Genomic DNA, 12,393 nt, shown 5'->3' with positions numbered 1-12,393 from the left:
AGCGTGTGCATCTTCTGGCCTCCTATGGATCAGAGACAGACATTCTACGTAATCCGAGGATTACGGAGATGGACGATGTGTTTGCATGTGATCCGATGCTGCATCTTTGGATGCAGCAGCAGATCACAGAAGCCTGCTGCAGGCCTTTATTTACACAAGATGCCTCCTGCAGTATTTACCTGTTTACATACAGCTGTTGTTTCCAGTGTGTCCACCACAGAATCCGGCCCATTGATGGGTATAACTTGGGCTACAGGTATTTCAAAGGCAATATATTTACTACTGTGAATACTATCATTAATACGTGGAAACAAATTGCAATACAGAGACACTGACTATCAGGGTATCCCTCCAAAGTTGATGACAGGACAAGGAGAAAACATGAAGTCAAATATGATCAAAACACTCAGTGCTACCTGGAAAGCTACTACGCCAACTCTGACAATGTTTGAGAACATTGGGGGTAATTCCAAGTTGATCGCAGCAAGACATTTTTTAGCAGTTGGGCAAAACCATGTGCACTGCAGGGGGGGCAGATATAACATCTGCAGAGAGAGTTAGATTTGGGTGGGTTATATTGTTTCTGTGCAGGGTAAATACTGGCTGCCTTATTTTTACACTGCAATTTAGATTGCAGATTGAACTTGCCACACCCAAATCTAACTCTCTCTGCACATGTTATATCTGCCTCCCCTGCAGTGCACATGGTTTTGCCCAACTGCTAACAAAGTTCCTGCTGCGATCAACTCAGAATTACCCCCATTGTGTGAGTGACTATTTAAACTTGATCTTACAATATTCTTTTGGATGGAAGAAAGAGGAGTATTAGAACTCGAGGACATACACTGAAACTGGAGGGATGCAGGTTCAGAGGAAATTTAAGGAAAAATTACTTCACAGAAAGGGTAGTGGATAAATGGAATAGCCTCCCATCAGAGGTGGTAGAGGCTAAGACTGTAGAGTAATTTAAACATGCTTGGGATAGGCATATGAATACCCTTACAAAGAATTAAGGTTCAAAAAGGGTTGAGATTACCTAAAGGATACAAAAAGGGGCAGACTAGATGGGCCAAGTGGTTCTTATCTACCGTCAAATTCTATGTTTCTATGGATGCTGCAACTGGATGACTTCCTCATTAGTAAAAATGAAAAGCAAAATAGTGTAATACATCAACCAAAAATCTAAACGAGTCAAAAAAGGGGATGTAGAGGGTCACATTTCCCAATGAGCCGAAGAGTGATGCAGTAAAGGTGTAGCCAGCTACCAGGAAGGGGGCACCCCATTGAGAGTCCAATTATATCACTCTTGATGCAAACTAGGTAGAAATACAAGGTGTGGAACATTTATCTGACATTCAGCATATCAACGGGACAATTTCAACAAAGTGTCCTTGGTTGTTTAGTGGGAACTCACCTGGTATGGTGGCAAGTTTGCCTAATCCCTAACCCTTCACTGCTTTTCCGTGCAGAATGTTTTTACATTTCAATGTTCTGCACATGCTGGCAAGTTCAGTGTCAACATTTTAACAATGTTGACATCACAACAGTCATCATCTGATGCAACATTTTGACAACGTGTTGAAATATAACTTCAACCAATCCTATTTAGTATATCATATGACAGGGATCTCACATCATTGATTTCTGTATTGATCCATGTAGTCTAATAAAGAGTGATTTGCAATACACCATGTAAATCACCAAAAATAATCTTATTGATTACAGACGGCCAAGGCACGTGCCCCCCCTATCATTTAGGATTTTTTTTAAATTGTATTTTATTTTATTGAGCAAGACAGTGTGCAAAGATGCGTGCTGTTATAGTGGAGGGGGAAGCAAGGAGCCACCAGTCAGTGTTGCGTGGTCCAGTACGTTGAGGGAATACCGTTTGGCCGTTGCCTGCATGTCCCTGACTGCAGTGCTGCATCTTGCAGCTTCTGGCTGGCTGCTCAGGGTCCTGACAGGTGTGGCTATTAAATAACAAGACCGATACTACAACTTCCATTTAATTATATTAAGTACATTTTACTTGTTATATGTACACCTCTTCTGCATTTACACACTGCTGCATTCTTATTTTCCATTGGTCACAGCCGTGGTATAGCTCATAATCTGCCAGCTGTCTCAACATCTCCATTGTTTTCTTCTTTACCTCAGTAACTGATGCAAAACGAATTCCCTTGAGTACAGATTTGACTTTAGGGAAAAAAATAAGTCACACAGTTCTAGGTATGGCTATTATGGCAGGTGTTCAAGCACTGCTTCAGTGAGAAAGGTGTGTGAGCTGTTGCGTTGTCTTGATGGAGGATTAAACAATTGTCCTCTTTCTTCTGATTCTTTCCCGCAAAGTTTCTAGAACATTTTTGTAGTAATATTGATTTGCTGCTGCGTTCTGATACCAAGTATTCCAAAGTAACACCCCTGATGTCAAAGAAAACAATTAACATAGCTTTAAATTTGGATTTGCTTTGATGTGATTTTTTCATTCCTGGTGATGATGGTGTTTTCCAGTGTATGAACTGCCGCTTTGTCTCAGGATCGTACTAGAAGGTCCATATTACATCACAAGCAAAAACTTTGACTAAAAAATGCAAATCCGCTACAATTTGAAAATGTCTGTACAAATTCACTTTCACATTCTGCCCGGCAGCGAGAAGCCTTGGACCCATCTTAGCACAAACATTTGTTATATTAAGATATATGCAAAGAGAAGAGGGGGAAAGAGTCTGATGCTGACGCACTAATAGAATAAAAGTATTAAACTTAACCTTTTATTTAATGATTATTTAAAAGGTGTTTAAAGACTTCCTTTTATATAATTATTATTAATGTATATAATTCAAGTAGCGAAATATTGGTTAAAACCTCTGTAATCGTGAGTGAAAATAAAAAATGTGAATTAAAAGGATTCAGCTGTGTACCCTTTCTTTTTGTTTTACTTTATTCCATTTACATTGTTTGTATGTTACAATGTGGTATGATGTATTGTCATCAATCCAAATAACGAGCCTATACAATAGAATAATGATTAGACAATGATGATGTGTACTAAATTAAATTACACTTTTCCAGTGGCACCTTCTATAATATTAAATTGACACTAACAATGGTATTCACTATTGTGTGTCACTTTATATTTATGCACTTGAAACAGTGAGGGATTTTAGGACAATTAAATTATATCGCTGTAATCACTTTGATTAATAAAGTACTTCTGGCAAGCTTTTACTATCATATTAGGTTGATACTGGAGTAATTCTCACTTTCATGTAACAATTTCAAATATCTTCAATCCAAGCAATAATAGGATTGTTTAGGTCTTGAATTTTATTATTCACAGTCCATTGATATTTAGATCAGAATTGTTACTTATCGGTTCACTTGAGTAATTGTTCAGATCTTAAATAATCCTAGCATATTAATGATTGAGACCCATGCATTAATACACTACAATGTCAGTGCAGCAACATATAAGTATATATATTTGTATGATCCTATCAGACACTGGAGAAAATTCTCACTATAGAATGTCTGATATTTGTTTACAATACAGGTAAGTTTGTCACCATGTGGTTCTTATGTGTTTAGCTCACACTATATCTTTGTGCACTGGTGATATTTGGACACTGGGGATAATTCCCACTATTCTGTGTCTATCAATATAGATATTTGTTTATAATACAGGTAAGTTTGTCACTACGTGGTTCTTATGTGTTTAGCTCACACAATATCTGGGTACCACTATTGTGCACTGGTGATCTGTGGACACTGGCGATAATTCCCACTATTCTGTGTCTATCAATATAGGTTCACTGACAATGTCTAATGTTTGTCAGTGGCTCAAAGAGATGTATCACTCTCTTGTTCCCATATGTTTAACATGCACAATAATTCGATACCTCTATTGTGTGACAAAAATCGGTAGACACTGGGGATAATTCCCTCTATTATGTATCTATTGATATGTATTAATCCGTATTTCTTTAGTTGTAGTGAATAAAAATGTATACATATAGTTTCAGTTGGTACTGGATCAGGGCCGCAACTAGGGGGGGGGGGGGGGGGGGGCTAGGGGGGCACATGCCCGGGCGCCGGACTCTAGGGGGCGACTTAAAGCTTAATTAAAACTTCTGCTCCACTTTCTGTCCGCCCGCTGGTAATCACGGACGAGAGGAGCTGCGCACATACAAGCTACAGTTGCACACTGACAGACTACGGAGTTGTCAGCATGCCACGCCTCCCTCCGTCCACCCGCCGGCCGGGACCCTACACTTCCGGCTAGAGACCACGCTGACTACGGAGACTCCAATCCCTCCCCCCACACACACATGCTGGCTGGGAATCTGCACTTCAGGCTGGCTCTGCAGTCAGTCAGCCCACACACTGCAGCCAGATAAGGGACTTTATTATCACCTCACTGTCCCTGAGGTCAGTCAAGCATCAAGCTGCTGCCATTAACTGTTGCATTACATTTTATGGGGACACTGTGTATGGTATAAGTTGGCGATACTATGGCATAATATTGGGATGCTGTGTGGCATATGTGGGGACACTGTGTTCTATAATATGGGGATGCTGTATGGCATTATATGTGGGGACACTGTGGCATTATATGTGGGGACACTGTGTGACATTATATGTGGGACACTGTGACATTATATGTGGGGACACTGTGTGACATTATATGGGGACGCTGTGTGACATAATGTGTGGACACTGTGGCATTATATGGGGATGCTGTGTGGCATTATATGTGGTGACACTGTGGCATTATATGGGGACGCTGTGTGACATAATTTGGGGACACTGTGGCATTATTTGGGCACGCTGTGTGCCATAAGTTGGGGATGCTGTGTGGCATTGTATGGGAACGTTCTGTGCCATAATGTGGGGACACTGTGTGCCATAATGTAGGGACGCTGTGTGGTATAATGTGGGGATGTTGTGTGGCATTATATGGGTATGCTATGTGCAATAATATGGGATGCTGTGTGCCATTATATGGGGACGTTGTGTGCCATAATGTGGGGACACTGTCTGCATAATGCGGGGGGACCTTGTGTGGGATATTATGTGGGAACACTGGCATAATATTGGGACACTATGGCATAATATAGGGACACTGTGATGTATGGGGTACCCTATGTGGCATAATGTAATATTTCATGAAAAGTCACAGTCTGTAGTTATACCTGAGAAAATATTTTTACTAGAGAATGTCTGAATTTATTTTCAGCCCCTGTGTATATCTCAGTATACCACTATTCATTTATTTATTCAAATATTAGCAGCAAAACAATTTCAATATAGTATTTCTCCGGCAGGGTCCACAGGTTATCCACAGGATAACATTGGGATATGATGAAGTGACAGCGGATTTGCACCAATCGGTCAAAGCTTTTCTGGCCACCCAGCGTGCATCGGTTCTGTCCATATATCCCCGCCTCCTTGCTCAGGCAAATCAGTTTTTTGTTTGGTGCGACAGGAGCCGGACCATGGTCAGAGGGCTGCTGGTCTTTAGCAGCCCTAAGCTTTCTTATTTTATTTTTGTAGTCTCACCTTTTTTTCTTGAGTGATCTTTCTAAACAGCGTCTTATACGTACCTTAGAAAGAGTCGCTCCAACAACTCTCCGCCGGGTCGCGACAACGCTTACCCATGAGTACAGTGCTGTTTTGGCTGGTGTCTGTGTCAGATATACTAGCAGGTCCAGCAGACATTACCAGGCTGTGGCCGGAGCACGGGGAGAAGGTAAGGCATCGATTCTGCTTAGTAGGGGAATACAGACATAGCTGTACTGTTTTGGGAGGAGACTACCAAACAGTCGCTGACGCGGCTGCCACCACGTGTGCACCAGCGCTAGGCCTTAGGGATCAGAGGCTCCAGGAATAGTATGAGGCCGCGATCCCTAGGGTTGATGCTAGCAGTGGGGAGTCAGATGCTCTCCTGGTCGCCCCTCCCCCTGGTTCATGACCAGTTTCCTCTGACTCTCCCGCCATGAGCTGTATCCCGCTTCCATCTCAGACGCAGTTCACAAAGGGGACCCAGTCGCAGCATAGGTGGCTGTATGATTGGTGCGTCGGTGTTCACCGAGTGTCTGTGTTCACTATAGGTTCATGGAGCGGCAGTGCACACTAGTAGCGTCTGGATCCACTCAGCGTTCTCTAACATATAACGTATAACATGTGACTGACTGCTAGTGTGATTGCTAACTTTACTAAATTTCTGTCAGTTTGTTTATTCCAGTCCTCAATGCTGGTGCATGGGTAGGATTGGATTGTATGTCACTTTAAGAAGTTTAAAGTGATTACAGTCACAAATTGTGTAGTACACTGTGGAAGTGTTGATTATTTATCATGTCTAAAAGCGGCAAAGGTGAGGAAGGTACGCTCACAGCAACACCAACACTCATATCATGTTTGTCTTGCAAAGCTGTGTTATCCTCTCAGGATCTGGTTAAGGATGGTTTGTGTACAAATTATTTTACCTTTCATCAGGGGTTAATGAAAATTACAAGGCAGATTCAGGTGTAGATGGATCCACCTTGGGCTATGTTTGCACAGATTTTATCCAGTATAGGTGAACGGATAATTCCTCTAACTCCTGTACCAAGGATAAGTTACACTATTAACCCTTACATGCAGCGCTCCACCTATGGTGTATCACTTCCTGCAGCAGCCTCTCAAAAGAAACAAGCTGATAAGACGGTAGTAAGTAAATCTTCACCCTCACAGGCTACACATGATTCAGATGAGGATTCATCGGAAGATGAAGGCTCAATAAACTCTACTTCGGCATACAAAGAGTAGTAGGAAGGTCTCAGCTCAGGTTATATAACTGAGTTAATTTAAGCAATGAAAACCATTCTATCCTTAGAGGATTCAGAACAGCCTGTGTTAAAAACAAGGCACCTGTGTTTAAATGTCCCAACAGTTAAGACTGAGTTTCCAGGGTAACATCAGCTGACGGAAATTATGGAAGAGGCTTGGGCTACACCCAATAAGAAGTTTAGAATTCTTAAGAAATGGAATTCCAATTTTCTCTAACGTCCTAGTGGATGCTGGGGACTCCGAAAGGACCATGGGGAATAGCGGCTCCGCAGGAGACTGGGCACAAAGTAAAAGCTTTAGGACTAGCTGGTGTGCACTGGCTCCTCCCCCTATGACCCTCCTCCAAGCCTCAGTTAGATTTTGTGCCCGAACGAGAAGGGTGCAATCTAGGTGGCTCTCCTGAGCTGCTTAGAGTAAAAGTTTAAATAGGTTTTTTATTTTCAGTGAGACCTGCTGGCAACAGGCTCACTGCATCGAGGGACTTAGGGGAGAGAAACGAACTCACCTGCGTGCAGAGTGGATTGGGTTTCTTAGGCTACTGGACATTAGCTCCAGAGGGACGATCACAGGCCCAGCCATGGATGGGTCATGGAGCCGCGCCGCCGGCCCCCTTACAGATGCTGAAGCAAGAAGAGGTCCATAAATCGTCGGCAGAAGACTTTCCTGTCTTCATAAGGTAGCGCACAGCACTGCAGCTGTGCGCCATTGCTCTCAGCACACTTCACACTCCGGTCACTAAGGGTGCAGGACGCTGGGGGGGGGGGGCGTCCTGGGAAGCAATGAATTTACCTTAGTTGGCGAAAAATACATCACATATAGCTCCTGGGCTATATGGATGTATTTAACCCCTGCCAGTTTTCCAGTAAAAAGCGGGAGAAGAGCCCGCCGTGAAGGGGGCGGGGCCTATCTCCTCAGCACACAGCGCCATTTTTCCCACACAGCTCCGCTGGTAGGAAGGCTCCCAGAATCTCCCCTGCAACTACAGAAACAGGGTAAAAAAGAGAGGGGGGCACTTATTTGGCAAAATAACAGATATAAGCAGCTATAAGGGATAGACACTTATTGTAAGGTTGTCCCTATACATATATAGCGCTCTGGTGTGTGCTGGCAAACTCTCCCTCTGTCTCCCCAAAGGGCTAAGTGGGTCCTGTACTCTATCAGAGCATTCCCTGTGTGTGTGCTGGGTGTCGGTACGTGTGTGTCGACATGTATGAGGAGGAAAATGATGTGGAGGCGGAGCAGAGTGTCTGTAACAGTGATGTCACCCCCTAGGGGGTCGACACCTGAGTGGATGTACTGTTGAAAATTACGTGACAGTGTCAGCTCTATATAAAAAAACAGTGGTTGACATGAGACAGCCGGCTACTCAGCTTGTGCCTGTCCAGACGTCTCATAAGCCGTCAGGCAGATGGCAGATACAGACGCCGACACGGATACTGACTCCTGTGTCGACGGTGAAGAGACAACCGTGATTTCCAGTAGGGCCACACGTTACATGATTGAGACAATGGAAAATGTTTTATACATTTCTGATAATACGAGTACCACCAAAAAAGGGGTATTATGTTCGGTGAGGGAAAAACTACCTGTAGTTTTCCTGAATCTGAGAAATAAAATGTGTGATGATGCGTGGGTTTCCCCCCGATAACAATTAATAATTTCTTAAAAAGTATTGGCTGCATACCCTTTCCCGCCAGAGGTTAGGATGCATTGGGAAACACCCCCTAGGGGGGATAAGGCGCTGACACGCTTGTAAGAACAAGGGCTCTACCCTCTCATGAGATGGCCGCCCTTAAGGATCCTGCTGATAGAAAGCAGGAGGGTATCCAAAAAAAGGTATTTACACACATACTGGTGTTATACTGCGACCAGCTATCGCCTCAGCCTGGAGGTGCAGTGCTGGGTTGGCATGGTCGGATTCCCTGACTGGAAATATTGATATCCTAGATAAGGATAGTATATTACTGCCTATAGAGCATTTAAAAGATGCATTTCTATATATGCATGATGCACAGCGGAATAATTGCCGACTGGCATCAAGTATAAGTGCGTTGTCCAATTCTACCAGTAAAATGGTCAGGTGATGCGGATTCCAAACGTCATTTGGAAGTATTGCCTTTGAAAGGGGACATTTGGGGTCGGTCTTTTAGACCTGGTGGCCACGGCAACAGCTGGGAAATCCACGTTTGTACCCCAGGTCGCCTCTCAAAATAAGACGCCGTATTATCAGGCGCAGTCATTTGTTGGCAAGCGGACAAAAGGTTCCTCTTTTCTGCTCGTGACAGAGGGAGAGGAAAAAGGCTGCAGAGATCAGCCAGTTCCCAGGAACAGAAACCCTTTCCAGCCTCTGCCAAGCCCTCAGTATGACGCTAGGGCTTTACAAGTTCAGGCACGGTGGGGGCCCGTTCTCAATGAATTTCAGTGCGCAGTGGGCTCACTCGCAAGTAGACCCCTGGATCCTTCAGGTAATATCTCAGGGGTACATATTGGAATTCGAGACGTCTCCCCCTCGCTGTTTCCAAAAGTCGACTTTACCGACGTCTCCCTCTGACAGGGAGGCAGTTTTGGAAGCCATTCACAAGCTGTATTCCCAGCAAGGGATAATCAAGGTACCCCTCCTGCAACAGGGAACGGGGTATTATTCCACACTATTGTGGTACCGAAGCCAGACGGCTCGGTGAGACCGATTCTAAAATCTAAAATCTTTGAACACTTACAGAGGTTCAAATTCAAGATTGAGTCACTCAGAGCAGTGATTGCGAACCTGGAAGAAGGGGACTACATGATGTCTCGGGACATCAAGGATGCTTACCTTCATGTCAAAATTTACCCTTCTCACCAAGGGTACCTCAGGTTTATGGTACAGAACTGTCACTATCAGTTCAGACGCTGCCGTAGGGATGGTCCACGGCACCCCGGGTCTTTACCAAGGTAATGGCCGAAATGATGATGTTCCTTCGAAGGAAGGGAATTCTAGTTATCCCTTACTTGGACGATTCCCTGATAAGGGTAAGATCCAGGGAACAGTTGGAGGTCGGTGTAGCACTATCTCAGATAGTGTTGCGGCAGCACGATTGGATTCTCAATATTCCAAAATCGCAGCTGGTTCCGTCGACGTGTCTTCTGTTCCTAGGGATGATCCTGGACACAGTCCAGAAAAAGGTGTTTCTCCCGGAGGAGAAAGCCAGGGAGTTATCCGAGCTAGTCAGGAACCTCCTCAAACCGAGCCAAGTCTCAGTGCATCAATGCACAAGGGTTCTGGGTAAAATGGGGGCTTCCTACGAAGCAATCCCATTCGGCAGATTCCACGCAAGAACTTTCCAGTGGGACCTGCTGGACAAATGGTCCGGGTCGCATCTTCAGATGCATCAGCGGATAACCCTGTCACCAAGGACAAGGGTGTCCCTCCTGTGGTGGTTGCAGAGTGCTCATCTTCTAGAGGGCCGCAGATACGGCATTCAGGACTGGGTCCTGGTAACCACGGATGCCAGCCTGCGAGGCTGGGGAGCAGTCACACAGGGAAGGAATATCCAGGACTTATGGTCAAGCCTGGAGACATCACTTCACATAAATATCCTGAAGCTAAGGGACATTTACAATGCTCTAAGCTTAGCAAGACCTTTGCTTCAAGGACAGCCGGTGTTGATCCAGTCGGACAACATCACGGCAGTCACCCACGTAAACAGACAGGGTGGCACAAGAAGCAGAAGGGCAATGACAGAAGCTGCAAGGATTCTTCGCTGGGCGGAAAATCATGGGATAGCACTGTCAGCAGTATTCATTCCGGGAGTGGACAACTGGGAAGCAGACTTCCTCAGCACGACCTCCACCCGGGGAGAGTGGGGACTTCACCCAGAAGTCTTCCACAGGATTATAAACCGTTGGGAAAAACTCGACAGGTATTGCGCCAGGTCCAGGGACCCTCAGGCAATAGCTGTAGACGCTCTGGTAACACCGTGGGTGTACCAGTCAGGGTATGTGTTTCCTCCTCTGCCTCTCATACCCAAGGTACTGAGATTGATAAGATGGTGAGGAGTAAGCACTATATTCGTGGCTCCGGATTGGCCAAGAAGGACTTGGTAACCGGAACTTCAAGACATGCTCACGGAGGATCCGTGGCCTCTACCTCTAAGAAGGGACCTGCTCCAGCAGGGACCCTGTCTGTTCCAAGACTTACCGCGGCTGCGTTTGACGGCATGGCGGTTGAACGCCGGATCCTGAAGGAAAAAGGGCATTCCGGATGAAGTCATCCCTATCCTGATCAAAGCCAGGAAGGATGTAACCGCAAAAACATTATCACCGCAATTGGCGAAAATATGTTGCGTGGTGCGAGGCCAGTAAGGCCCGACGGTGGAAATTCGACTGGGTCGATTCCTACATTTCCTGCAAACAGGAGTGTCTATGGGCCTGAAATTGGGGTCCATTAAGGTTCAAATTTCGGCCCTGTCAATTTTCTTCCAAAAAGAACTAGCTTCAGTCCCTGAAGTTCAGACGTTTGTAAAAGGGGTACTGCATATACAGCCTCCTTTTGTGCCTCCAGTGGCACTTGGGATCTCAATGTAGTTTTTTTTTTGGATTCCAAAAGTCACATTGGTTTGAACCACTTAAATCTGTGGAGTTAAAATATCTCACATGGAAAGTGGTCATGCTGTTGGCCCTGGCCTGGGCCAGGCGCGTGTCAGAATTGGCGGTTTTATCCTGTAAAAGCCCTTATCTGAGTTTCCATTCGGACAGGGCGGAATTGAGGACTCGTCCTCAATTTCTCCCTAAGGTGTTTTCAGCATTTCACTTAAACCAACCTATTGTGGTGCCTGCGGCTACTAGGGACTTGGAGGATTCCAAGTTGCTGGACGTAGTCAGGGCCCTGAAAATATATGTTTCCAGGACGGCTGGAGTCAGAAAATCTGACTCGCTGTTTATCCTGTATGCACCCAACAAGCTGGGTGCTCCTGCTTCTAAGCAGACGATTGCTCGTTGGATTTGTAGTACAATTCAGCTTGCACATTCTGTGGCAGGCCTGCCACAGCCAAAATCTGTAAAAGCCCATTCCACACGGAAAGTGGGCTCATCTTGGGCGGCTGCCCGAGGGGTCTCGGCTTTACAACTTTGCCGAGCAGCTACTTGGTCAGGGGCAAACACGTTTGCTAAATTCTACAAATTTGATACCCTGGCTGAGGAGGACCTGGAGTTCTCTCATTCGGTGCTGCAGAGTCATCCGCACTCTCCCGCCCGTTTGGGAGCTTTGGTATAATCCCCATGGTCCTTTCGGAGTCCCCAGCATCCACTAGGACGTTAGAGAAAATAAGAATTTACTTACCGATAATTCTATTTCTCATAGTCCGTAGTGGATGCTGGGCGCCCATCCCAAGTGCGGATTGTCTGCATTACTTGTACATAGTTATTGTTACAAAAATCGGGTTATTGTTGTTGTGAGCCATCTTTTCAGAGGCTCCTTCTGTTATCATGCTGTTAACTGGGTTCAGATCACAAGTTGTACGGTGTGATTGGTGTGGCTGGTAATGAGTCTTACCCGGGATTCAAAATCCTTCCTTATTGTGTACGCTC

This window comes from Pseudophryne corroboree, chromosome 8 (assembly GCF_028390025.1).
Source record: "Pseudophryne corroboree isolate aPseCor3 chromosome 8, aPseCor3.hap2, whole genome shotgun sequence".
Lineage (NCBI taxonomy): Eukaryota > Metazoa > Chordata > Amphibia > Anura > Myobatrachidae > Pseudophryne > Pseudophryne corroboree.
This window is presented reverse-complemented; position numbering follows the sequence as displayed.